The following is a 25,092-nucleotide window of genomic DNA, read 5'->3' as shown; positions in this document are numbered from 1 at the left end:
TTAGTGACAGTAAGTGACATTGTGTTCAGTAAGTGTAACCCTACCATGTCCACTCAGCTTCATTCACATAATTGTGATCTTACAGTTATTCTCCCAGCCTCATGAATTTTTAAAACCATCTTCCCTGAAAGAAGTCCATCTGAGGAATCACACCTGGCCTCTTTCAGCTTTTTGATGTCAGTTTTCCTAGACTATAGGATATGTCTCTCCTCTAAGAATATCACTGTCATAACCAGGAAAAGTTGGCTTTTTGTACTTCTATGACCCATGGTTTCATATCTCTCAAGTCTATTCTTCTGACTTAAGCCCAACATAGTTCACCTAAATGAAGTTATTCATCATGCCTTCCACAATGATACTGTAAGCCAGAAAACAGTGTGGGGCAGCTTCAGCTCCCGGGGTACTAAACTGCTGGAATGCTCTAGAAACCTCTGCTCACTCTCTCCAGGAGGTAGATTCTCAGCCGAAGATTTTGCTTGTTTCCCTGGGTTTTCTCACAAAGGACTGTACATTTCCCACATATAGGGCTACTTCTTCTTCTTCTTCTTTATATATAGGGCTTGGAATTTAATGGATGTAGGAAAAATTAAATGAGAATTGTGGGAACATAATCATGAGACCGTAGAATTTCATTGTGTTTACATTTTAACTTTCTACCTTGTTAGGTGTGGTTAATTGTAAAGACTCGTGTTTTTTTTTTTTTTTTTTTTTTAATCTGCAGTGTGCAGAAAATAATAATAGTACTTACTTTGGACCACACCATATTCATAAAATTAGGCATTCCTAAATTTTTGGAATTTCTAAATAAGAATAGATGTGAGAGAATTTGGCCCTGAGAGCTTTTTTTTTCTTTCTTCCCTTTTCCTTTTTAAGAATATATATCCAGAAATAAGCATGTGGAGTTTGATTTCTTTACCATGAATAATTGTACTAAAATATTTCTAGGACATGTTCTAAATTTGCAGTTACATGTGTGAAGGTTCAGAGAACACTTTTGAGGAAACTGTTTTCCTTTTTCTTGAAACACGAAGAAAAAACGTAATAGTGTGGAGTACTTTCCCCATCCCCCCAATACATGGCTCCCTTCAACACACCAGTCATCTGCGTTTTCCTTCAGGCCTTTCTGCACTTCCCTCAGGGGGCCACTGCCTATTATTCTATTTTCCTAGGTCACCACCTAGGCTGTAGGGTGCTTCTTTAAGTCTATTCCTGATCCACAGGGATTTGGTGAATTGGGTGTTACATGCAGACCCTGCAGTCTCCACTTTCACAGGTTTCTTGTATGAGGGGAAGGAGGTCACCTCCCCAAGGTTGAGAACCCTGCTGCAGTCCACTGCCCTTGGCTTCTGTTATGTCTGATAAAACTGATATTATGCAGTCCTCCTGCTGAAGTGTTTTGTTGTTGAAGAACCGGCTGCCTGCCTGCTGGTGGGCCAGAACAGATTGTCACCATGTAAATGCGGAGTCAAGGGACATAATTTTACGGGCTTACACCTATCTCTCAGCCAAAGACATTTCAGGTTAGTTGTTTGCCTGCATTGGTAAAGGAATATAGTCTCATTTGAACTGGGACAACCCTAGTTCTGGGTACATTCTGTGGTATTATATTTGCCAACTCACATTCAGCCCATGCATTTGTAATTACTCAACTGTTTCCATGCATTGAGTCATGGCAGAAAAGCCTCTTCTTTGTAGAACCTCATTAAGATTTCAGCTGCTAACAGATTTTATTTTACAGTTCCAGCTTTCATGATATTAAGATATGGAGATTTGGGCTTCTGGGAGGGGTTATTTACAAGTTTAGAGCTCTCCGCTGTGGGAACATCACAGTTTTTTAAAGGGCATAACCAGAAAGGAGAGAGGGGAAAAAAGGGTAGTTCAATAATGTAATCGATGTGATATCATATTTTAAAGGGAAAATAAAGAATGCCAAATTAGTTTAAAAAATTATTACTTGTTTGGGGATTTGTGTGATTTTATTTAAAACAGCAGTTAAAGTGATGTTTTTATAAATGTTATTTTGGGTGGTTAAAAAGACACATAGCATTAAAGCAGTATGCACAGTGCTCATACTTTTAAAATGAATATACTTTCTTTATGCTAAGTATATATTGTAAATGAATAATCTCTGATTTAAATGATATATTTTCCTTTAGTGGTTGCACCCTAAATTATACTGTGTCGTTTTATATCTTGTATTGCTCTCTTCCCTGTGGTATTTTAAAACTTTTTTCTAAATAATGTATATTATTTTAATTAAGGTAAGTAACCATTAACTGAGAGTTATTGGTTCTGTCAATTCGAGGTGCCACTTACATTTTGTCTTCTCACTGTTAACATAATAATTGTTTCTTGGGTAGTCTACCAAGGGAACCTGATTGGGCCACACCAAGGACACCAGGTCTGTGTCAGGAGCCAGGGGTGCAAGCCTGCGTGCAAGGTGGTCCTTTCTTATTTCCTCCTTTGCCTTCGTTTTGCCCTGGTTCTTTCACCTGGGTCCCTGGCTGCCTTCCCCTTTGCAGTCATCTCGTGTGCTTGGGCCGGCAATGCCTTCCTCCCCTGGCACAGCTTGAGTGTGCAGTGTTCAGAGGCATCTCATTCCCATACCTTCCTCCACATCCTGGAGGGTCCTTGGACCTTTTCTTGTTCTTTTGTTCCTCCTGCCTTTGCCTTTCCTGCTTTTTGTCCAGCTGTGTGGTAATAAGCCCCTTGTTGACAGAGTATCTTCTGATTCTGTGTCCCTCTGACATTTGGGATCCTGCCCTGAGCACAGGAGCCACCATGTAGATAGATGTTTGCTGAATACATGGTGATTAATAAGAAGACTTAATTTCTGCTAACGTGAGATCCAGTTAATTTAATTTGTCGGTATTCCTATTCAGTCACTTTGAATATCAAATCTTTCTTGTTATCCTGTTAGGCAGCATTATAACTATTCATATTTCTAGTTAAAGGTTTCTAAACTGGAGGGGTTCTCATCTGAAAATAGTCGAGAATTTATAAAAGAACTGAGATTTCTGAATGTAAAGAGTTTTCTTTTTGTGTGTAGGTTGCTTTGCTTTATTTGCAAGGGAAGTATAACAGTTTGACAGTAATACACATGCACCCATTGTAAAAAATTTCTACACTGCAAAACGGTGTGAAGGATAGCATAAAGTTTCCCCTTGGTCCAAGAAATTTTTCATCTTAAAATTTTTGATAAAATTAAAATCTTCTCTGTAATGCTCAGTCTCTTTTTCCTTCCCTCTTCATAGGGAATAGACTATCGGTATATCTCATTTTTTCACTTAATATGATAAGCAATTTTCACAGCATATATTTATTTTTGGAGGGGTTACCAGGAATTGAACCCAGGGGCCTTTGACCACTGAGCCATATCCTCAGCCCTATTTTGTACTTTATTTAGAGACAGAGTCTCACTGAATTCCTTAGCGCCTCACTTTTACCAAGGCTGGCTTTGGACTCCTCCTGCCTCAGCTTCCTGAGCCACTGGTGTTACAGGTGTGTGCCACTGTGCATGACATTTTTAATAACTTCTTAATGGTTGATGGTGTGAGTCTGCCATGATTGACTTAACTATCACATTTGTTTTAGACATTTAGATTATTTAGACTTTTTAATTTTTACCAATAAGTCTTTAATAAACATTTTTTTTATATTTGGGTGCCATTCTGTTTTTGATTAATTAACTAGGTAATGGACAACAATTTAAAATGTCTGGATTCTTTTCCAAGCTGACACTCATGATTGATTTTCATTGACATTTAAGGGATGTCACATTGTCAAGTTTCAGATTTTAAGTATAATTTATAGTTTTCTTGTAATTACAGTTAACCCAGAGTTAGAAAATACCTGTTTAATTAGAATTTGAGCTGGTGAAGACCTTTATTGTCCTGGTTGAAAGGTCAAACTAAGGAATCTATAAAGTATCCTTGAAATCCCAAGACTGTTATATCTGAGATATAATTGTCATTTAAAATTCATACTATTAATTGATGTCCTTAAATATTCTAGAGTTTGTCATGCTTGCAAAAGAATGTAAGTAATACATACGTTTAATATTACAGAACAGATAATAAAACAAGCATTCTCATACATACTATTCTGCTTAGGAAATGGACATTGCCAGTTCCTTTGAAACTCCTTCATGTTAATTGATGTAATTGATTTTTATTGATATAATTAATTTTCTAAGCCAAAGAGTCAGTGATCAGGGGTCAGATTTGAATGTGTCTGATTTTTTTCTATCTCCACTGCATCTTCCTGATCCAGTCTCCAGTCCCTTCTCACCCTACTGCAGTGGCCTCCTAACTGGCATCTCTGTCTTCAGGCCCATCCACTTCAGTCCTGACTCCACCAGCAGCCTGAGCCATGGCTTGAGCACAGAGTCTGAATAATGCCGTTTGAGCCGCCTGAAACCCTCTTCTGGTGTTCTGTTTAATTCAGAGTAAAATCCACATACTTGCCCTGACCTGCAAAGCTCTTTCTGCTCTGTTCTGGTCTCTGTCTCACCACTTCCCCCCCCATTCCTGCTCCCAGCCTCTGGCTGCTCTCCTCCCAGGCTTGACCTGTCTCTCAGCCTTCCCACCAGAGATTCTTTTCTGTACCTTGCTCAGCATCCTCTTTTCACCACTCTTTGCAAGGCAGGCTCCTTTTTATCCCTTGGGCTATTTTCCCTGATTACCTGATTATTCTTTCTCATAGCATCCTATTATTTTTGTTCTTGGCACTTGCTAAATTTTTAATTATGTATTTGCTTGTTAGTTAGCCCTAGTAGACTCTGAGTTTTACAAGTGTAGATACCTTGTCTATCTCATTCACCATCCTGTCCTTCTAGTACCTGAGTAAACACTTTATAAATGTTAAAATACCTGAATAGAAAGTTTAGTGGTGCATTTGGAAGAAAATATTTACTAATATTGATCAGATTTTTACGTTCAAGAGAATATTTTGTATTTTGGTCCAACAACATACAGTGAATCAGGACTATATCCCTGGACCTCCTTTTGCCTCCCATTACATATAGCTTTTAACTCTTACTGACCCATTTATTAAATCTAACTGATTTGGTTAAAATACTCATTTAGAGACTTATCTTCATCCCAGGTGCTTTTCTCAGATATTTACGGTAGAAAGAATTAGGCAAAATAATATAGTGAAAGGGATCTTGATGTAGTGGAAAGAATGTGGGCTTAGAGTCATAAAAACCTGAATTTAAATAGTAGTTGTGGTGCTTGTTAGCTGTGTGATCTTGAGAAATTGCTTTATGTTTTTTGTCCCCTGAAGTTCTCATCTGCAAAATATGATAAAACCTACCTCATTGACTCGTTGTAAAGGTTAAGGAAGAAAGTATATGCCAAATTCTAGCAGGGTACTTGCCACAAATAATCACTTTCGTATTATTATTCTTACTACGAGCTACATTCCTATAGAAATTTGCTCCACCTTTTTCTCCTGTTTCTTCCTTTGTACTATGAAGATAGCTTGCTCTTTACAGGAATAATTTGAGGATTAAATGGCATATTATGAAAGTGTATCAATGCCCAGCACTCAGAGCAACTATACCTGCCTCATAGTTGACCCTTAATAAGTGAATGAAAGTGGTCTAAAAACAATAGCTTGAAAGAATTGGGACCCAATTACTTGGGGGTAGTTTCAAGTCTTTGAGTTACATTTATTCATTCACTGGCTATTTATTGGATGTCTGTTTTACGGAAGTGTTTAGCTCATTATGAAACTACAAGACAGACTGTTTAGTGGGATAAGAAGATTTCACATGAATTGTATAGTAATTTGCCTCATGAATAAATCTAAAGTGTGGTGAGATTAACCCTCCTGGGGGCAATAGAGAAAGTGCTATTCCCTAGGCAGGCATTGTGAAAGTTGGCTTTTAAAATCTGGGCATGTATGTATGTCCTGTAAGGTGCCTTGTTGGGGAAGGCATAGGGTTCTGGAGTAAGGCAAACCTGGGTTTCACGGTCTTCCCTTTAATAACTTCATAAACTAAGGCAAGATATGTATCCTAACCTAAAATGCTGTTACTCATATCTAAGTCATAGGATTTTTGTGAACATTAATACAATGAGAAAGTGGCACATAACAAGAACATATGAATGCAGGGCTTTCGTAACCATTTGGAATTTTGTCCTTTTCTATATACCAGGAAATTATAAAATGAGCTCCACTCACAAGAACCCAAATGTTTGTGTCTTTTCCTGGTCACATATGAATTTTTTTAAAATGTATTTTACTTTCTTAAATCTTTTTTTATTACAAATTTTTATTTGTTCTAATTAGTTATACATGCCAGCAGAATGCATTTTGACATATTGAACACAAATGAAACATAATTTCTCATTCCTTTGGCTATATATGATGCAGAATCACACCAGTCATGTAATCATGCATGTACATAGGGTAATAATGTCCGACTCATTCCACCTTCCTTCCCACTCCTACACCCCTCTCTTAAAAGTTCAGAGGTGGGCAATTCATCACCACCTCAATTCAGTTTAATGGGATTTTTTTACTTGGTTCTTTAAGAATTCTTCTTACTCTTTGTCAGATAAAATAATGTGCTCCTTCCTGTAGGATTCTCCCCAGGAATTTCATCATTTTAACTCTTTATTATTGTGCTTCCTCATCGTAATGTCCACAGTCATAGAAGCTCACGTTTGGCTAGCTGCTCAGAATTGACAAAGAATTCATGTGATCTCAGTTGAGGCCTTCAGCAACCCTTAGGGATGGGCCCATGGGGTGGTGCTTATGGATGAGGCGACTGAGCACCTGTGAGTTGGGTGAGTAGGTCTTCTGATCTCAGCCAACTAGTCTCTCATTATATTGTGGGAAGGAGAAACTTAACTGATTGCTCTGCACTCCCATGTTCCCAGGCAGGCTGGGCCCTTGCCAGGTAGACTAATGAAAGATGGATTAACAAGAAAAAACAAGCAGTGCATCTGTATCTGCCTCTTGTCTGTTGCCTTTAGCCCTAAATAATAGCAAAGTGGCAGGCTTTGGGTTAACATATTTTTCTGCCTTGTTTTGTTTTGACTGTCTTCAGATTCCTTTGTTTCTAACCAAGGTTCCTGGTTTTCGTATTATTACTCTCTCCCTCCCCCGCCTCTCTCTCACCATTTAATCTCTACTACTACAAGCTTGTTCCCAGGCTTAGGCTGTATAGCAGTGTCCTATGGCCCAAGGTCCAAAGCTCTAGAAACCTATCCTTTTGTTGGTATCTCTAAATTGGTGTTTCTCAGTCACTTCTCAGTACTCTATTCTGGATTCTCATTGCCCTCTGCAGCCACATCAAGATCCTTTTGTGCTCTTCAAAGCCACCAGGCATTCTGTTTCATTTCACCATCCTGTCCAGGTAGGGAAAGTACTGTGCAGCTTCTCACCATTTTACTTATGACATCCTTGTGCTCTGTAGCACAGTGCTGAGCACTCTCTTTCTAAAGCAACAGAACCAAAATCCTTCCATGATGGTACTATCTGGGGACTTCATGTCTATGGGAATGCCATTTAAAAAATCTATCTGATACACTTACCTTCACATGTTGATTCTTTTCCAGATCTTGCATGGCTTGTAGTAGTCATGTTTGTTTTTGTCGAGCTGTTTTCCAGATTCACCCATGCTTGAACTGAATGATTTTGATGATAAATTCCTAGGATATAAAGAGAACTGCCACTTTAAATTGTTCTATGAGCAACAAAAGCCAGAGTTGAGATGATAATGGTGACACTTACTGTTTTTCTCTGTTAGATCATAGATTTACAATTAATTACTAATCTTGGAATCTCTGGTAGATGCAGCTGTTTCCCAAATTTAGTGTATATTTCCATTTAGCATGTCTTCACAAAATATGAAAACACTAAATTAAAATTAAAATATACGACAGAGGATTGTGAAGATCTGTTACAAGATACAAGGCTTTTTTAAAAAAAAAAAAAAAAACATTGGTGATCACTTCCTGTGGTGAGCCGTTCCTGCGGACTGGGGTCGCCATTACATGATGGCGCTGGCTCCGCTGTGGTCTGTGAAGGACAACTCCATATCAGAGAGAGTTGGCGTATTGTCAACTCCTTATCAGAGAAAGTTGGCGTGTCGTTCTCTAGCACCCTGTGAGAAGGGTCCACGTGGCAGCTTCGCATTGGGGTTCGCGGTGCTTTATTAAGGCTGGGAGGGGTATCCAATTATTATTCCGGGGATTAGAAGAATTATTAGAAGAATGTCAAGGGCCTGAATAAACTGCTGAAAGAAGATTCCTGAGTCGCGTCTTCCTTGCGGGCAAGGGGGTCGTGACAAGTGGTGCCGAGACCCGGGAGAAAAGAAGAAAAAAGAAAACACCAGGAACCAGAACTTTCAGCAGTCAGGGAGGTGCGCCGGTAAGTCCCAGGTAAGGTGGGACCCGCTGTTAAAAAGCGGAGGCTCCTCTATACATAAAGAGGGAGTGTTAAAAGGTACCTGCTCCTCTGTAAATAAAGAGAGGGCGTTACATCTCATAGCAATTGCACTCTGTATTTTCGTTTTGTTTTCTGTGTATTTTCGTTTTGTTTTTGTGTACTTTCACTTTCGATTTCTGTGTTTTCTTGTGTTGCGTCATGGGTGCCGTGACTTCAAGTCCACTTCTTCTGGCCCTAGATGGCCTTTTACGTTCCAAGGGACTGGAGGTGAAACGCAGTACCTTAGAGAGATTTTTGCAGAGGGTAGATACAGCTGCACCGTGGTTTGCATTTTCAGGCAGCCTCACTACACCCAGCTGGGATAAATTCGGCAAAGACCTTGATTTTGCTCGTGAGCAGGGCATGTTAGAGGGCGGGGTGATACCCCTCTGGAAGATGGTTTGTAGTTGCCTTACAGATGGCAGATGCCAAGAAGCGATTGTTAAAGGGCAGGAGGTTTTAGAACAATTGCATGAAGAAAAATCAGAAACAACAGAGAGCGAAGTGTCTCAGGAAGAGGGGAGTGTGCGGGGCGTGGAGAACGGGAGGAGACTGTATCCAGATCTCAGTGTGCTGCACACGCCCCCATGCGAAAGTGGGTCAGAGGCAGAAGATGCTGAGGAGGAGGAGTTAAGAACGCTGTCCCGGCAGCTAGGGAGTTTAGGTACAGGGAACAGAGATAAGCAAGGGCTCAAAAACGGGCGGCCTCCCGATCCGCCTCCGTATGGCGGGGGTGTTTCGGGACGAAGTTTCCACGCCCAAACATGGAGGGCTGTTAACGCTGAGATGGGTCTTGCTTATCCAGTTTTTCAGGATGATAATAGGGGAAGATTTCATGAGCTTTTGGATTTCAAAATTGTAAAGACCCTGGTGGAGTCTGTGCGCACTTATGGGGTTGATGCCGCTTTTACACTAACTCAGGTAGAGAATCTGTCCAGATACTGCATGACTTCCTCTGATTGGGCTAGCCTCGTTCGGGCTTGCGTCTCCCCAGGCAAATATTTGGACTGGAGAGCATTTGTGCTAGAGGGCGCAACAGAGCAGGCCGCCCAAAATCATACCCATAACTTGGCTCACCGAGGAGCCTGTTTGGGTGCCTCAGTGGCCCCTTCCCTCGGCTAAATTGGCAGCAGCCCATGACCTAGTTAAAGAACAACTTGACTTGGGCCACATTCAACATTCTACTTCTCCATGGAATACTCCCATATTTGTCATTAAGAAAAAATCAGGGAAGTGGCGCCTACTGCATGATTTACGAGCAGTTAATGCTCAAATGCAACTTAAGGGGCCCATTCAAAGAGGGCTGCCGCTGCTTTCCTCTGTTCCTCAGGGCTGGCATATCATTGCTATTGACATTAAAGACTGTTTCTTTTCTATTCCTTTGCATCCTAAAGACTCACAGCGTTTTGCCTTCACCCTTCCCTCGTGTAATCACGAGGAACCAGATCAAAGGTTTGAGTGGGTTGTTTTACCACAGGGAATGTCTAACAGTCCCACGATTTGTCAGATGTATGTAGGGAAGGCACTCGCACCTCTCAGACAAAAATATCCTTCCATCAAGATTATTCATTATATGGATGATGTATTATTGGCAGCCAAATTACAACAGTCAGTTAATGAGGCCTATAAAGACCTGGTGAAGTTGTTAGCTCAATATGGATTACATATTGCACCTGAAAAGGTTCAAACAGGGGATTCTATTCAGTATTTGGGAGCGACGATTGGATATGACATGTTAAAACCACAAAAAGTTACTATAAGAACTCAAGATCTCCAAACTCTAAATGATTTTCAAAAACTGTTGGGAGATATTAATTGGATAAGAGGTTATTTACATATTCCTAATATCGTGCTCCAGTCTTTGTATGCTATTCTTAAGGGTGATCCAGATCTTACTTCCCCTCGTACCCTCACTAAAGAGGCCAGAGCGGCCCTTATAAAAGTAGAAGAATCTATACAACATGCTACTCTATGCAGGCTCCAGAGTGATAAACCTTTCCAGTTATGTGTGCTTGCCACTATGCGGCAGCCTACTGGAGTACTGTGGCAAGATGGGCCTTTACTATGGATCCACCCACATGTATCCCCAGGAAAATCTTTAGAATACTATCCTGATGCTGTTGCAGCGTTAGCACTTAGAGGGATTCAACAGAGCATTCAATTTTTCGGACAAGCACCTTCTTCTCTTATCATACCCTATTCTAAAGTTCAAATTAATGTTTTGTGTGCTACTCTAGACAACTGGGCTATTCTATGTTGCTCGTTTCAAGGGGATATTGATAATCATTACCCTTCTCATCCATTACTCCATTTTGTTAAAGAACATCCTATCATTTTCCCTAGAGTAACTTCACCCACTCCAATTCCGGGGGCTGTTAACATTTTTACTGATGGCTCCAAGTCTGGAATGGAAGCTTATGTGATTAATGACTCTCCCTGTGTCCAGCATCAATTTGCTCCTGGAAATCCACAATGGGTAGAACTACAAATTGTCATTGAAGTTTTTAAACAGTGTTCTTTTCCTTTCAATCTCATTTCGGACTCCATCTATGTGGTGCAGGCGCTCAAAATTCTGGAGGCTGTAGAAGCTATTAGTGACACCCATAATGTGTCTGCTTACTTTAATCAGCTTCAACAGCTTATCTGTAGCCGTACTGCCCCTTTCTATCCAATGCACATTCGGGCTCACACCTCTCTTCCTGGCCCATTATCACAGGGTAATGCCTGTGCTGACTCGGCAACTAGAAGCCAGTTGGTATGCTTGGCCTCCTCCTTAAAAAAAGCTAAATTGTTTCATCACAACTTTCATGTCAATGATATGACACTGCACAGACGTTTTTCCATCTCAAGAGCGGATGCTCATCAGATAGTGTTACAATGTCCCCATTGTGTCACATTTCTTCATCCTCCTACTTATGGTGTAAACCCACGAGGATTGAAGCCATTGGTTGTCTGGCAAATGGACATAACTCACGTGCCTGACTTTGGTAACCTCAAATATGTACATGTTTCTATTGACACATACTCTGGAATTATTCATGCTTCTGCTTTATCGGGAGAAAAGGCACGTAATGTCATTACTCATTGCTTAGAGGCATGGGCAGCATGGGGTGCACCTGCATCCCTTAAGACTGATAATGGACCTGCTTATACTGGCAGACAGTTTACATCCTTTTGTTCTACTATGGGAGTACACCTTGCTCATGGGTTGCCTTACAATCCTCAAGGGCAAGGCATTGTTGAACGTGCCCACCGCACCTTAAAAGAAACCTTAGAAAAACAAAAAGGGGGAATAGGAGTTGACCACACTCCTAAAGAGCGCCTGTCCTTAGCTCTTTTTACCATTAATTTTTTGAATTTGGATATTCATGGCCGCTCTGCGGCTGATAGACATGTGTCCCCTCAGCCCTCTGTGACTGGCTATGTTAAGTGGAAGGATGTTCTTACAGGCCAATGGAACGGCCCTGACCCCGTGCTGACATGGGCACGAGGATCTGTATGTTTTTTCCCCCAGGATCGCACGGAGCCACTGTGGATCCCTGAACGCCTGACAAGAAGAGTCTCGAGATCTACTAACCAGCAGCAGGAGGTGCCACAACAGTCCCATGATGAGGAGCTTCATTCTGATGAGTGCTCTGGCTCTGATGCTGGTGCCAACGGTACAGATGACACCAATGCAGTGGTGGGCAGTGACACGGGCATGGCCAATGCCAATGCCAGTTCATAGTAATTCTAGTGTCCTCCCCACTCTTTTTTCTACCTCATGTGAGATGTCTGCTCCTTGTACCTCTCTTAGAGGGGACATGGAAAATATTTTTAATCAGTCTCAAGTTAATCTCACAGGAGCTTTTTGTTTCAGCCTTGGGAACACTAATTGTATTAGCCTTAAGACCAAAAATTTGACTAACTGGGAGGACCCATTGTGGTCCAGTCGAGTCTCAGGGAGCATTCTCAGTGCTGTATTGAGCCAAATAGTTTCAGGGAAGCAATCAGGCTCAGGGACCCCCGCAACTAGCTCTGTTTTAAACATAACTACTTTAGCTATTATCTCCGAGGTATTAATCCCAATGCCTCCTTCTTCTAATAGTACTTGCAATGCCACTCATTTCAAGGCCTCTCCTTACTGTACCCCTAATTTTAGTTTTTTAAAAAAAAACATTGGTGATCACTTCCTACTCTTTTTTCTAGCACCTTTTATTTTGTTATCTTTGTTTTGGTAAATAGCCATTCAGGAAAATGGTTTGTGCAAAGAGAATGAAAATAAAGGCATGAAGGAAAATATATGCACTACCGTCTCCTGTCTCTTCCTCTGAGATTTTATGTATGCTCTGCTTCAAAAACCAGTTTAAAAATAAAAAAGATGAGGGCGGTAGCAATCTGCTCCATTTATGCAGATTAGGTATGGCCCTCAGGCACCTGCCAAATTGCTAATATGGCCTTCAGTTGGGCCTGATTAGTGGGAACCCAAATCTTTTTTCTTTAAAACAAAAATGTATTTGCTGGTGATACATTAGCAACAGAGGTGATATTTTTACTGAAGACTATGGTCAGGTCACTGTAAAGCAGTCTCTCCGTGTGTGGATCAGTCACATTAGCCTCAGCACTTACGATTTCCTCCAGTCTTATGTGACTTCTCCCAAGGACATTGGGGTTTCCAGAGATCAATGGGACGGTGACCCCCCACTTTGTGCTGTGGCTACTTTGAGAAGTCATTTGCACTACATTTCAAATGAAAATGTCAATTTTGTAAAACACATCTGTAGGCCTTATGTTTGCAAGAGCAAATATCTTAAATAATCCAGAATTAATGTTTGTAGAAGTATACTCATTCTGAACAGTTGAATTTTTGGATTATGGTAGCAGCCATTTTAAATACCCTTGAGTGAAACATTAATTATCTTCCAGAAAGATAATAGAGACAGCAAATATGGAAATCACAAGCATTTTTTATGACTCTATTAGAGTAGGAATTATGGAAATATGTTGATACTAATGATGGCACTTTGTGGGAAAAGAGTGAAAGGCTTTTATGAATGAAGCCTGGATTGGAAATTCAAACAGATAAAATTAGCGCCCTATCTCTAGATTTGGGTGCATAAAGAGTTAAATAAAGTAGTTCTTTGTCAGTTGTTGAAATCCACCCCATGTTGAAAATTGTTAGATATTTAACATGAGTTGTATCTCCTGTGAAATTGTGCCCCAGATTACTTTTGTCCAGAGATGAACAAGAAGCATTTAAACAGTTGACATTTTACATCATCATAGATTGTCAGAGACAGAAGTAGCTGTGCCCCAAATCCAGTATAAAATCCTTCACATAGTTTTGCTTTACATGGAATGGTTTATGGATGGATACAAGATCTGTTTATTGGGGGGTGGGGTGGGGGAGGCTGAGGCAGGAGGATTGCAGGCTCCAGGCCAACCTCAGCAACTTAACAAGGCTCTGAACAACCTAGTGAGACCCTGTGTCTGAATATAAAAAAGTGGGCCGGGGGGCTGAGGATGTGACTCAGTGGTTAAGTGCCCTTGCGTTCAATCTCTGTTACCAAAAAATAAGTGAATAAGTAACAAAAAATTCTGTTTTTCTGAGGGCCTCATTCTTTTTGTTAAAAACATTATCACACAAACCGTCCTAATCCAACATTTTGTGTCATCCAGTAATTTGGTAGCAGGGGCAAAAATTGCAAAGCTTTTTCTATTTCTTTATTTTATTTGGCAAACTACAAATTAAATGCTAAAATTATATGTCACATAGATGAGATTGGGAAGGAATTCTGCAATCATTTTTGAACTCATATGGTTCCTAGAACATATTTATGTTTCAATATTATTATACAAGCATTTTTTTTTCTTTTGAGCCTCCACTGTGTGTCAGGCACAAGGCTAGGGCTTTCAGATGAACGAAGTAGTCTGGTTGATTTTGACCAGTTTTGAGATGTATCCAAGAGTTTAAGAACCACAAATTGATAAACTTCCATAGGCAATTTAACTTACATAAGTTTAGCTTACTTTGAGTCTTAGTGAAAAGTGTTATATCAGAACTTAAAAACAAATGACTGGCTTTTTGTTTCTGGTGCCAATTATTTAAAAAATTGTGATAGTGGATAAGTTGGCTAACTACTTTCCTCTTGTGTAGCAACATAGCAGTGCCATGATGAGCTTAAAATAAATGCCCCATTTCTTGGTGTATCATTATGAAGTGATTATGATAAAATACTTTTGAACAACTAGAAATGAGTGGAGGCTGCCTTGGGCCCACTGAAGTTTCATCATCATACAAAAGGTTAGATGTGAAAAAAATTCAGGATTCTTTTTCCTTTCCATGAATTAGAGAAGTATATGTTAAAACAGGAGCAAAAGCAAAAAATATATATATATATATTTTATATATAGTGTATATATATATATGTAACACACACACACACACACATATATATACATATATATATATCACATATATAAAACAGTTGCACAAAGTGATATTACATGGATCCTTTTATTTTTCTTTTTGGACTTAGGGATCTGCATGACTAAATACATTTTTGGGATTTGTGACTTTCGTTTCTTTTAGTGGTAGGATGTCAGTGGTGGTTTGCTGTTAAAATCAATGTGAAACACCATGCAAGTTATTTTGAGGATGGTTGAATTTTAAAAATATGACTCCACGTGACACATTAGTTCTTAGTCCTCTTTGCAGACCTTTTCCCATATAGAACAGAGTAGAAATCCACAGCATCAGGTCTCATCTAATTCCTTCTCATTTTCCTTGCCAATTTTTATTTTTTAAAGTCTGAATAAAAGTGAGATTTTTTTGGGGGAAGGGACCTGAAACTGAGGAAAATATGCCATGTCCCCCTCAGTGGTGGAGAGGGGGAGATCCCTGTGGTCAGCACCTTCAGCAATACTTGGTGAGCTTCTGGCCACCCTGGGGTGGGCACAGTGGGCCCTACTCTGGGAATACTCTGGGTACAGGGCAGTACCAAGCATCTGAGTATCTGAGAAAAACTCAGAAAACAAAAGGTAAGTCTTGACTAACTACGTTTTGAGAGCTTTTGTGTATCAATGGTTTCTGGGGAATTTATTAATATTTATAATTAGATAATATTCAGATTTTGGTTCTTTGTTCCTAATTTTCGGCATCACACTGCTCCCAGAATGAATGAGATTTATTTATGTATGTGGGTTATGTGGGGGGCTTTGTCTACATACCAACTTCTCTAAGGAGAGCAAATTACTTATGTGAGGAGGCCTATACACAATTTATTCCATTTAGTGCTATGCAAATACAAAATAATCTGAGAATATCTTACTTGTCCTAACAGTTGTGTTATTGGCACAGCATAATGGATCCCCTGGGAAAGTCACTCTGGGCTAATAATTTTAAGCTAAAGATCCAGTGCACACAATCATATTTATTTAGGTACTAGTCCATTAGCAGTCTGTAGGCAGCAACTTTTGTTATTTTAGTAAGAAGTACAGTTGGTAGAATGATATGTAGTTAAAAAAACAAAAAACCCTGATTGAGCCACGTTCCCTTTTTTGGTTGATATGAAAGCCATTGTTTTGCTCACCAACTGGCAGACCTTCAGTTATCCTGAATTTAGAAGTTGTTTACTATACTTTCATAGTTAAAAAAGAAAAGAAAAAAAAAAAGCCCTCCCCGAGAAACAAAAAGCTGGGTGTTTGCCATTTTGTTTTGTTTTGTTTTTTTTAGAAAAGTGGAATTTTAATGAAAGAAAAATTAAATCAATCCACCACTTTAATGTTGAGTTCATTTAAAACAGTTTTGAAGGCTTAATATGTCGTTTTAGATGACAGTGACTGAAGTTGCCATTATTGGACCACATTTTGATCTAGGATGTCAGGGCTGCAAGAGGCCCTGGAGATAGATCCTTGATAAGTCTTTGGGAATTGAGTAGATTTCATAAGAAGATCTGGTTTGAAGGCTTCATGCTCCAAGGCCTATCCCCACGCCTTCCTCACCTGTGGAACATTTCTTGTGCTGAACTTCCTGGATGTCCAGGGGACCTAAAAAATGTGGGAGCTCAATTTTCTTCTTGTTGGGGTTGGCTGGGGTAGAGTCTGGGTAGGGAGCTCAAGGTAAATCTGCATGGCAGGGAGTTCTCCTTTCTTCCTTCCTTCCCTCCTTTTCTTCTTTCTGAGCCTCTGCTATCTGCAGATATTGTTCTATGTGTGGAACCTAGAATCCATTAAGTCATATGCACACCAAGTGTTTTGGGTGCAGAAGCTCCCTGGGATCATTGTAGCAGAGAGCTGGGCATGAAATTCATTTCCTGATGCCTCCTCTCAGACTTGTGGCCACTCCTAAAGATGACTGAATGAAGCTCAGAGATGATAAAGGAAAAGCCATTGTTACTCAGATATGACACATTTCCACGCTCAGGGTCTTTGTACTACATCAGATGACTTGTTGTGATAGTCAGTGACATTTTAGGAGATTCAAGTTTTTGCTTAAGTAAAGGCAACTTTCCCTTAAAAACATTTCAAAAAATGCAATGCTTACCTCATTTTCATGTTAATTTAAAATTTACATATTTATACAGAACTTCATTATTTTCAGTGCACTTTAACTTGTTTTATTTTATTGTAATTACTGTCTTTTGAGTTGGGCAGGTATTTGTTTGTTTTATTTCATTTTTGCTTTCAGAGTCTCATTTTATAGAAGACAAAATCAGATCCCAGAAAGGTTGAGTAGCCTACCCAACAGAGCTGTAGACAGTATCAAAACCTGGATCTCTGATTTTCCACCTACTCTTTGTCAAACAAAATGGTTTTCTTGTTATGTGACCCAGTGAATTTTAGGCATCCTCATGCTTATGGGGCTTATCTATAAATAGGATTGTTAAAATGAGTTCAATTAAAATGAGTGCTGCTTTCTGGTGGTTTATACTGAGAGAGCACCTCTTATGTATTGGGCCCTTGACTTCTTTCATAATTATTATAATAGTGGCATATTTCAGAGTTTGGTTTGCAACCTTTAAATATGATATTTCCAGAAATGCAATTCAAAAAACTGTCAGAATTGTAAAATATATAAAATATATAAATTATGTGCATTATTAGGTTTAATAGTTCAGTATATGTGAAAATGTGCCTGCTTTATATGTATATGAACATTGACAATAAAATTTTAAAAATATATTCTAAAGGAACAAAAACAAAAGCAAATCTCTAAATCAAAAACAGTTGCCACTTGTAAAGATTACATCCATATTTGCTTGTATGCCTTGTAGTTTCTTAACAAATTACTGTAAAATCAGGTTAGTTGGTACATGAGTAAAAATGTACATCATAAATGAGTATACTTCTTTGCCTTCATATTATATGGCAACATTTTCTTTGATAATCTACAAGCCATCATGATATTGCCCTTGAGATCAGGTATTATATAGCCCTAAATTATAGGAAACAGAACATGCCTGAAGGATGATTCTGGAATATATAATTGGGAATAGGCAATTCATAGAGTTTCCGAGTATTAAGCCCAGTGATGGAGCACCTGGAATACCATTTTAGCTCCCATTGAAAAAATACATGTAATTAATTAGGAGTGAAGTGTGTGAGTTAACTGTGTTTTAGTTCTTTGGTGGAGACTTCCTACTCCAGAGCATACAGCAATGGAGCATGAACAGCTTCTGCTAGAACACAGAGAAGAAAGTTTGAACCTGTACTTTTTCTTTGATTATTGAAGATACTGTAGGGTTACAAATGCTGGAGGGAAATCTCTTTATACAAATATATCTCTGAATAGAAAGGAGGCAGGGAGGGGGTAGGGGTAGGGGTAGGGGGAGAGGAAGGGAGGGAGGGAGGGAGGGAGGGAGGGAGGGAGAGAGAGAGAGAGAGAGAGAGAGAGAGAGAGAGAGAGAGAGAGAGAGAGAGAAGCTTGAAGCTTGTTTGTGTTACCTGACAAAATTAGTCCTTTAATTTGAACCTCTTTAGATAATGATTAAACTTGGAGCAATAATAAGAAAATGCATACCAGATGAAATAGTTTTTAACCAGTGGCAGAATTTTCAGACTGATCTCAAGATTAATTTCTCGCAACACTTTTCTTTCTCATTTGTCCTATTCCTCCATGTAATAGTTCTAAATGGCACTCTTATGAAATAAATAGCTAAATACCAGCCATATTTTTTTCATATCCTGACCAATATTTTGGCTGCTTTTCAGAAGAATTGGAATTTTGAAAATTAAATAAAGGTTTCTAAAATACCAACTTCAGAAAGTTTTATTTAATTTGTGCAATAATTTTGTTCTCTCTCCCTCTCTTTCTCTCTTTTTCTCTCTTGCTCTCTCTCTTTTTTGCAATAGGGTCTTTATTAATTTAGTCTAGTTACTTAGTGCTTATATTAAATAATCTAATAAAAGTCAGAGTTCTAACATAACGTTTCCCAAATGTGAAGCAGCATCTATTACATGAGACAAAATCTTCATGCTGCAAAATGTAAAAGCCATGTATACAATTACAAGGCACCAAATGGTACTGTATATATTTTTTAAGTAGAATGTTTCTGTAGTGTAAGGGGGTGGTCAGCTCAAAAAAAGTTGACAGATTGCTGTATATCATTATAGTTTATTCAGAGATGACTCTAAAGTTGATTTTAGTTTTTAAATATTAACATCCATCCTGATGATTATTTCCCCTAAAAAATGCAGATATGATTTAAAAATAAAAGGCAGAGTTCTTAGTTAAAAATTCTATTGTGTTTGTCAATAATACCTGAATTTTTGAAGTAGAGCAGGTATCTGCAGAGTTGGAAATAACTGTGTTCAGTGTATGTGCATGTGTATGTGTTGATTTTTAGATAAATTTATCTAACACTATAGCCTCAACATTTATTCTGAATTGTTGAATTATTTATCCTTGTCTGGTGTTTTCTTTTGTGTTATTGTAAATACAGGATTAAATGCACTGTAGGCTCCCAGACAAGTGTTTTGTGAGGTTTCATTAATTTGTGTAAATTATAAAAGCACTTGAATAATGTAAATGCCCAAAGAATACTATTTCATTTTCCATTTACTTTACTCCAATGCAGGTGTGTGTGTGTGTGTGTGTGTGTGTGTGTGTGTGTGTGTGTGTGTGTGTGTGTAGAGAGAGTGTATATATAGAGAGTAGGGGGAGTCTTTAAAATCAAGATGGATGGTATCGAGGAGTTTGGTTTATTCCAATAAGTTGTATTGGGGTATTGCTAATCTGTGCATTATAGAAGAAAATATGTGTACTTCAAAAATCATTTTTACTTTGCCTTTTTTTCTCTCTCCTCATTGAAAAATCATTCCCACCACAGGTTTAGCAATAATAACTACAATTTATGCCATTTCGCTTCTACAGTTTGATGATATACCACAGTCAGGCCACAGGTTAGAAACACAGGCTGAGTTATTATATACTGCTGGGTAGTGATTTCCTGTGAACTGATTTATGGATAAATAATTCTATGTTCTTATTATATAGGACAGACAGTTTTTAATTTCTTTAACAAAGCATGGCCTAACAACAGAAAATTATATGCTATAGAATAGGGACACAGCCACTCTGAGGAGGATAAACAGATGCAATCAATGTCATGAGTTCTCCTGTTTTTACAAGGGCCCTCATCAGCAGTTGGAGCATTGTGGAAATAATACAGAGAACCAAAAGCCCCAAGGCTTAGTTATTCTGAGACTGGGGTTTTTATTGACGCTTTTGCTGAGATCTTTTCCAGGGAGTTATGAGATATATAAACCCCAGCCTTTGGATATTAAAGCTAATGTCTCATTTTTCCCAGGCTGGGTTTTCACTTTGCTTTTAAAATTAATGTCAAAATGCACCTGGAATAAAAGAAAATTATCCAGCCAGCTGCATTATAAGGATACTGCTAATATCTTGTGTGGTTGCATGTATCTGTCTTACAGATGGATTTGTGGGCTTTAATCTGCAATATTCTGACTATATGTCTGTTTTATCAGTGTCTGTCTCCATGCCACTGAAAAATCTAAGAATTGTTCTCATGTACTTTACAGGTGATCTGTTGCTGGCCTTCATGTAGTCAATATTTCTGACATTTGTACAGGGTAAAAGCTATTGTCTTGCTTTATTTTAGGAGTAGTTTCAACTGGCTATGTGTTTAGCAGTAGTAAACCTCTCTGTTCAACGGTGACCTCCATAATTAGAAGGACAATGTACATTGGGTTATCTTTGCATATTACTGATTCATGCTAGAGACAGAAAAAATTTCTCAAATGAATCAGTAACTACTATTTAATACAAACCCGTCTCACATTCCATTGATTATACTGTATTATCACAATTTATTTTATTTTCACAAGTGATTGACTTTCTAAATCCTTCAAATATCAATCATTTATACTATGTAGTATCATAGCCCTTGTGTTTTTACATTTAAGAAGAAAATAATAATGAAGATATGCATTCTACATTTACTTAGAAGTGTCTTTGGTTTCTTTGAGGAAGATTAAAACTGATAAAAAAATATCCCAAACACATGAATGCAAGCAATTATTGATATTTCTATTTTTGAAAAATGTCAACCCTTGACTCTTGCAGAATACTGCACTGAGAGGGTAAAAAAAAACTGGTTTCCATTATTGTATCTTTTTAATTCTGGACAAAAATTGCTTCCATTCCCAACTTAATTTTATGTCACTAATGGGAAATTTACCTACAATTTCATTTTGTTATTTGGTCTGAATACATTACACAAAGAGTGGATTGGCACTCTGTGTTTTAGAATGAACAGATTTGTCTGGATATAAACAGTTTTATTTATATTGTGCTCAATTCAATCATGTTAACATTTGTATGAATTTCAACTGCAAAATAAAGGCCCATAATTTGTGACTCAAAGACCTTGAAACTACATCTGTAATAGTCTTCAACACCAGGCATTTTCTAAATGTTTGCAGATGATAAATTCCTCAGAAATAATAAAGATGATTTGGGAAACAATGTTTATGTCTGAAATGGCACTCTGTGGGGGACTATTTTTCTCAAGAAGTCCCAAGCATAGCTGGTTGTTCAGTCTTTTGGGCTTATCACCTGTTGGCTCATTGGTCTCATTTGTTCCTTGGTTTAATGCTGAATGCCAAGACCCTGCCTGATGTGTGACTGTAGATGAGTTGTGGTCTTGCTCTCCAGGGTCTCATCCTGTGCACACAGGTACACTGGAAGGCAGCAGTGGCAAATGAGAAGAAAGGATCTTGGTCTAGCAGGCCCAAAACTTGCAGAATGAAGCTCAGGTCCTCGTCTGGCTGTCACCCACTGATGCTCTTAAAAAGCTATTCTTCTTGGAGCTTTAGATTACTTGCAAGCAGAATGTTGACTCCCTGTGATCTGCATGGGATGAACTTATGGTCCTAGAAAGCACTTGGTAAACTGTAAAGTAACATAAAGGGACCTTGTGGCAAAGTAAGTTCCTTATAAGATACATAAACCAAATAAGAAAATTTATGGTTCAGCTTCAGGTGGGTTGATCAGAATTGGAATTATTCCCAGGGCAGAATTTGAAGAATGTATAAAATTTCTGATACAGAGTACTGATCTGAGTACTGACCCCCAATATTCACTTCTGGAAAGCTTATACATAGTTTTGGAAGACCTTGAATGCCTGGCTCTGGAGCATTCTGTATGAGTTAGGGATGAGGAGCAAGTCAGAGGTGAGTTTGTGTTTAGTCTCCTCTGCATATCAGCTGTGAGATTTGGGGCAAGTTAATTATGTGTCAGTTCTCATATCGGCAGTGTTATCCCCATAATAATACCTACCCTTTAGGGCTAACATAAGGCTTTAAGTGAAATTAAGAGTTTAGGACAGGATTGCCCCATATAAGTGCTTGGTAAAAATCAAGGGGAAGCAGAACCCAGTGTGAACATAACACCATCAAAGCTGATATTTAGGAGATTAAATTGTACTGGAACGCAGCCAGTGAAAAGAGGGAAGCTTTCTGAGGGCAGGAAAAAAGAACTGAAGCAATGCAGGTGGTTGTATCTACATACAACCCCAATAGGACTTTAAGGTGGAATGCAAATCTCACCAAATCTACAGTGTAGTGAAGGAGGACAAAAAAGAAAGAATTGTTATATGCCCATTGGGGATAATGTCTAACTCACAGCATTAGAGAAATCTCAGATAGCAGAGTGACAATGAGTATACAGATTTATTTTCAGTGCTTTCACCCTGTAATTTTTGTAACCCTAATATGAGGGTTACAAAATTAAAAAAAATAAGAAAAATCTAAAGATTAAATTAGGTAGTATTTCTCACACACACACACACACACACACGACATACACACAGTCTAGCCACTCAGGTAGTAGATTCTCATAAAAAACTCTGAATCAATTATTATTTTTTGAAATGAATTAGCTGTATCTGCCTTTAAAAAGGCATTGAAAAGTTCTGAATAATAACTAAACAATTGTTGAGGGTATATTATATCCAGGTTCTGCACTAAGGGCTTTATGTTTAATATGCACAATATTCCTATAAGATCACTATGTTTATCATTCCATTTTACAGCTGAGAGGATTGAGGTAGGGAGAAATATAAGTAGCTTTCTTGAGTCATGTAATTAGGAGATGGGGAGCCAGGATGTGATCAGAGACAATTTGATTTGGAAACCTGCATTCTTATTCATAGTCACTTGTGGCATACTGCTTCCCAGTTTGATTTCCTTAGTTAACATTTGACTACTATTCTAAGTAATATTTTTGTCTATTTTTTATCAGGGAAGTAGCACTGTTCTAAGGAATGTATTTTAAAGAGGATGAATATATTAGAGACCCTGCTTGTAGAAAAGTCTTATTGACAAGAGCTCCTGCAGCCCCCTGCCTGGCTAAAGGAGAGCAGACTCCTGAGCAGAGCCCTCCTATAGGAAACTGTACACCTGCAGACCCTGGTAGATAGTCAAGCATAGAACATGACTTCTAGGACTGTGCAGGTTAATTAATCACAGTAATGCAATGAAGAAAAAGCACATACTACCTCCCTTGCCTGAGAAAATAGCATGCATCAACAGCTCTTTTCCAAGATGTAGAAACCAACCTGGAGCAGCTGCTCTATGTGGAGGTATTAAGTGTTGTGAAAACACCTGTGTGTGGCTAATTCCAGCCCAAACAAGTCTCCTTCTGGCTCATCAAGGTGGAGAGAGAATTTACCTAAATGGAGATAACTATCTCCAGTAGACCAATTTGTCTGTTATTTCCTATACAGATTTCTCCCCCTCCATTTGAAAAAAAAATTGTGGTATAATTTACATACAATAAATGTGCACATATTAAGTGCTTGGTTTGATGAATTTTGACAATTTTTATACCCATGCAACCACCAGCCCAAACAAGAAAATCCCTGTATGTCCCTTTCTAGTAAATTCCCTCTCCTGTTTCTCTGACTTCTGTCCCCATAGATTAGTTTTGCCTGTTGTTGGATTTGATATAAATAAAATCATACAGATATATTCTCTTGTGTGTGGCTGCATTGTGGAATGTCCTCCATAAATAAAGAGGCGAAGACTGACACACGCATCAGGGACGAATGTTCTGTAGAGTTGTGCATGGAAGTTTGCAAGGTTCATTTTCTTCATATTACTTCCATATTCTTAGTAATCAAAATGACCCACAGAGTCTGCTTTTTCTCCATGCCTATCATAGTGTATGATTTCTGACTTCATTTTCCCTCTCTATTCTTTTATGATTAAAAAAAAATATCCGACCTTTAGAACACAGTCAGTTTAGATTCCTCTCAGGGGGTGATCACAATCATGGTTCTGGAAAGGAAGTTAACATTGTGGAAGGATCTTTTGAAAACAGAAGTTTGTCAGATACGTTACCCACTATCTTTTTAGTATTTGCAAATGCCAGAAGGAGAATCCAGGAAGCACACCAGCCCTGGTGGGTGGTGTCCGGCAGGCCCTGGCTGTTCATTTCATGGCAACCACACACTGTGTGCTGTGCACTTCTCATTGTCATGAGGGAGAATGTTAGGAAAACTATCCCCACAAGAAAACAGCTTTTCTTGGCAAGTGAAATATGACTTCAGGAGCCAGAACTGGAGACATACGGTACTATGAATGAGAGCTGTGTTACTTTATTGGATCTGAGTCCAGGCACTATTTATACTGCAGCATATTCAGCACCAGATTGTTAAAATCTTAATACTGAAACAGTGCATCATTTTAATATTTTTGTTCTGTTTATTCCCTGTTTTCAAGCATTATTTCATCTTGGACAGGACGTGCCCTGACCAGAAAGTTCATTTCCGATTGTGGGGATTTTGCCCCATACCTATAAAGCATCATTTTGTGAATCTTTTAAAAATACACTTGGATATACAGGTGTTCTCTCTCTTTCTTTGGTGATTATATATATTTAAAAGAACCATGTAGTTAGACTCACCTATATTTTCAAAAACAATAAAAAATGCAGTTTTTCTTTTATTTCTTAAACATAACTTTTTTATGTGTGACGATTTTTGACATCCTGGGGACCATCAGATTACTTTTTTCCATAGTCTAGAAATAAACTTTTTGTTACCCTCTGCCATTTGTGAAATGAGTTTCTCTATTTTTCTTCATCAGTGTTCTGTGTGCCCTACGCACCAGATAAGCTGGGCCCATCTGATGAATAAGTTAGCA

The sequence above is a fragment of the Ictidomys tridecemlineatus genome, unplaced genomic scaffold (genome assembly GCF_052094955.1).
Source record: "Ictidomys tridecemlineatus isolate mIctTri1 unplaced genomic scaffold, mIctTri1.hap1 Scaffold_36, whole genome shotgun sequence".
Classification (NCBI taxonomy): Eukaryota; Metazoa; Chordata; class Mammalia; order Rodentia; family Sciuridae; genus Ictidomys; species Ictidomys tridecemlineatus.
This window is presented reverse-complemented; position numbering follows the sequence as displayed.